Source organism: Vulpes vulpes, chromosome 11 (genome assembly GCF_048418805.1).
Source record: "Vulpes vulpes isolate BD-2025 chromosome 11, VulVul3, whole genome shotgun sequence".
Classification (NCBI taxonomy): domain Eukaryota; kingdom Metazoa; phylum Chordata; class Mammalia; order Carnivora; family Canidae; genus Vulpes; species Vulpes vulpes.
The window spans coordinates 19580773-19585409 of NC_132790.1; the positions used below are offsets into that span (position 1 = coordinate 19580773).

At 51.0% G+C, this 4637-nt stretch overlaps 1 pseudogene; it reads left to right on the forward strand.

The window, feature by feature from the left end:
• Positions 1–549: 549 nt before the first annotated feature.
• On the forward strand, positions 550–4325 carry LOC112910899 (uncharacterized; annotated as a pseudogene).
• Positions 4326–4637: the final 312 nt, after the last annotated feature.

Here is a 4637-nt window from a genome sequence, read left to right on the forward strand (position 1 = left end):
TTCTGAGCATAGACATACGGAGAGAGAGATTCCAAATTTATTGTATATCAGAATGGCCAACTTTTGACGTAGGATGGCCCCAGGAAGGAACTTTTCACCTACCTATCATCTTACAGGTTAAGACCGTGATCTTCAGGGATGAACCGGACGGCCACTCTGACCAGGTTCCCTACATCCTGATCTGGCAGGACATGATGGAGAATCCTCCTCCTTGGCTAAAACCATTTTTACCCCCCAAAGCAGGACCCACGGAGAATCTAGCTCTGCAGAAAGCCAAAAAGAAGACCGACTCTATGCCCGAAGCACCCCTTTGTCCGGTTTTCCAGGATTCCTCTCCGGAGGACCTGATTCTCCCGCCGCCCTACTGGGCATCCCTCCCCACTTCCGCCCCTCCATTGGAGGCACTGGAGGCTGCAGAAGGGGCGCCACCCCTCCCTGACGACGGAGTCCCTGTGCGAGGGCCAGCAGCGGGGACATGCAGTCGGACCCACCAGATGGCCCCACTTCCAAATGTGGAGCGGCGGACTCCACCGCCCTTCCTCTCCCACCATGGGGCCCCCCAGTGAGACTGGTGAACAGCTAATGTTATATTGGCCGTTCTCCACCAGTGATTTATATAATTGGAAAACCCAAAATGCAAAGTTCTCTGATAATCCGAGAGGTCTAATCAGGCTTTTAGATACTGTTCTCTTTACCCACCAGCCTACTTGGGATGACTGCCAACAGCTCTTGAAGGTTCTCTTCACCACCAAGGAAAGAGAACGAATTCAGGTGGAAGCCCAGAAGTCTGTCCTAGGAGAGGACAGACAGCCGACTCAAAACCCAGACCTCATGAATGCTGCCTTCCCTTTATCCCGCCCCACCTGGGACTACAACTCAGCTGATCTACCGCCAGACTCTAATGGCAGGTCTCCAGGCTGCCGCGTGCAAGCCTACCAATCTGGCCAAGTCTATGATGTGAGGCAGGGTAAGGATGAGAGTCCAGCAGCCTTCTTAGAGAGAGTCATAGAGGCTTTTAGACAGTACACCCCTATGAATCCAGAAGCCCCGGAAACAAAGGCTGCAATTATCATGGCTTTTGTTAACCAGGCCACTCTGGATATTAAAAAGAAGTTACAAAGAGTAGAGAGACTGGGAGAGAAGAGCTTTCTGGACTTAGTGATAGTGGCAGAACGAGTCTATAATAATAGAGACAGTCCGGGAAGAACAACAAACCAAACTAAGTGACTGGCAGACCCGAAATCTGGCCAAGATCCTGCTGGCCACAACCATGGACGACCCACAGAAAAGACGAAGGCACTTCAAGAAGCTGGCTTCAGGGACAGGTAAGGAGGATGGCCCTGGTCCCCCTTGGGAGCACCCTAAGATGAACAAAAACCAATGTGCCTATTGCAAAGAGGAGGGCCATTGGGTGAAAAGCTGCCCTAACAAAAGATCTAAGGCCCCTGCCAAGATCTTAGAAATGGAGGACCTGGACAATTAGGGGAGTCAGGGTTCGGCACCCCTCCCCGAGCCCAGGGTAACTCTTAAAGTGGAGGGGCAACCTGTTAAATTCCTAGTGGACACTGGGGCACAACATTCGGTTTTATTACAACCCCAAGGGAAATTGGCAAGCAAAACTTCATGGGTGCAAGGGGCCATGGGCACCAAACAATACTCATGGACTACCCGAAGAACTGTGGATCTCAGCACGGGCCAGGTGTCCCACTCCTTCATGGTCATCCCTGAGTGTCTCTACCTGTTGTTAGGTTGGGATTTGCTCACCAAGATGGGGGCACAAATTTGCTTCCACCATGAAGGGGCAAAAGTTTTAAACAAGAAGGGGCACCCGATTCAGGTGCTTGTCCTGAGTTTAGAAGACGAATATCATCTCCACCAAATGCTCTCAGCACCAATGACTGACATTGACCGTTGGCTGCGGGAATTTCCCCCAAGCATGGGCAGAAACTGGGGGAATTGGACTGGCCCAGCATCGACCGGCCATATACATAGAACTAAAGCCGGGGGCAGACCCTGTCAGGGTCCGCCAATACCCCATGCCTCTAGTAGCACAAAAGGGAATCACACCCCACATACGGCGACTACTGGACTCGGGCATATCAAGGCCCTGCCAATCGGCATGGAACACTCCCTTGCTGCCGGTTCAGAATCCGCACTCTAATGATTACAGGCCAGTCCAGGACTTGAGGGAAGTCAACCGGTGAGTAGAGGATATGCACCCTATGGTCCCAAAACCATACACCCTCCTCTCCACCCTGCCTCCAGACAAAACTTGGTATACGGTATTAGATTTAAAAGATGCCTTTTTCAACCTGCCTTTAGTGGCCAAGAGCCAAGACCTCTTCGCCTTTGAATGGACGGACACTGAGAAAGGCATCAATGGCCAGCTCACCTGGACTCGACTACCACAGGATTCAAAAATTCACTGACCATCTTCAATGAGGCCTTACACGAAGACTTGGGTGAGTTCCATTCCGAGCACCCTCATTTGACTTTATTACAATATGTAGATGATATCCTGTTGCCAACAGAGGACCAGGACACATGCCTGCAAGACTTGCTCCAGACCATAGCAGCCCTAGGATACCAGGCCTCAGCTGAAAAAGCCCAGATGTGCAGAACAGAGGTGAGCTACTTTGGGTACAAATTAAAAGATGAACAAAGATGGATTGACAGATACACGGAAGGAAACCGTCTTAAGAATCCCACAGCCACAAACCGTCTGCCAGGTGCACGGAATCAGAACTGATCTCCAGGACCAGCCACTGCTGAATGCGGATGCCACCTGGTACACGGACGACAGCAGTTTTGTCCAAGAAGGACTCAGATATGCGGGGGCAGCCGTAACCACAGAGACGGAGACTATCTGGGCAGAGCCACTGGCAGCCGGAACGTCGGCTCAATGTGCAGAACTGACCACACTGGCCAAGGCGCTGACCGTGGGGGAAGGTAAACAAATAAACATCTACACCGGCAGCAGGTACGCCTTTGCCACCGCTCACATCCACAGCAGAGGGAAAGACTGTTAAAAACAAAACGGAGATTCTTGAACTCCTAAAGGCCCTCTGGCTGCCCAAGGCCCTAGCCATCATCCACTGTCTGGGGCACCAAAAGGCAGACACGCCAGTAGCCAGGGGAAATGGCGAGCTGATTTAAAAGCAAAAGAGGCAGCCCCTCTGGTGACCCAGGTCTTAGCTACCACGCTACCTGATCCGGGAACACCGACCCTGCCTGACACCGCCAACTATACTGATGCTGACTTACACTGGATCAAATGCTAGCCAATGACCCAGTGCTTGTGTGGCTGGTGGAGGGTCGCAGACTCCAGCATCATCTTGCCAGAGGAACTAGGACGGTGAGTCCTATCCAAAATGCATCGGAATACTCACATGGGAACAAGGAAGATGGAAGACCTCATACGACATGCAAAGATCACTATTAAAGACTCTGGAACAAAGATCGAACAGATTGTGGCAAGCTGCTGCACATGCCAATTAACAAATGCCTCCTCCCATGGATCTAACCCGGGCACCCGGCTCCAAGGAGACCACCCAGGAGCCTCCTGGGAAATGGACTTCACTGAGGTGAAACCTGGAAAATACGGGTATAGGTATTTACTAATGTTTGTAGATACTTTTTCAGGATGGACAGAGGCATTTCCCACCAAACATGAAATGGCACAGATCGTGACCAAGAAACTGCTGGAAGACATGGTACCGAGGTATGGTTTTCCTGTTAGAATTGAGTCAGACAATGGCCCAGGATTCATATCTAAGGTAACACAGGGAATGGCACTAGTACTTGGGGCAGATTAGAAATTATATTGTGCACCCAGGCCCCAGAGCTCAGGACAGGTAGAGAGGATGAATAGAACATTAAAGGAGACCTTAACTAAATTAGCCCTGGAGACTGGTGGGGACTGGGTGACTCTCTTCCCCTTCGCCCTATATAGGGTGAGGAACTCCCCATATAAGATGGGACTGACTCCCTACGAAATCATGCTCAGTCTTCCTCCACCTGTTATCCCCAATTTAAAACCTGAGGTACTTGCTGAATTTGATGACCACCAACTTCTTTTCTCCCTCCAAATGTTACAACAAACCCATGAGCAGGTGTGGCCTAAGCTGAGGGCCCTCTACGAGACTGGGCCACCCCCGGACCCCCATCAATATCGGCCAGGTGACTGGGTATATGTGTGGAGATACCAACACCAGACACTTCAGCCTTGCTGGAAGGGACCCTACCTCATGATCCTGACCACTCCTACTGTTCTCAAGGTCGACGGGATTACTCCCTGGGTCCACTACACACACCCGGCCAGCTGACCAGCCAGCTGACCCACACTCCGTTCTCACGGACTTTGTTACAGAATGGAAAAGCCAACCAGACAAGGACAATCCCCTAAAGCTAAGACTGCGCCATTCTCACTTATCTCCCACCTCCAAGACTCCCTGGTCTGAGGTTGTCCTTCAAAATAGAAGGGGATTAGAATTAGTCTTCTTACAACAAAGGGTGGGTGGGGGGGTTATGTGCTGCCTTAACTGTAAATAAGAGCAAGAATAGCAACAAGGTTGGTAAAAATCCTGGTTTAATCATTCCCCTGGCTCACTCTGAGAGCAACCTGGACCCATGATTGG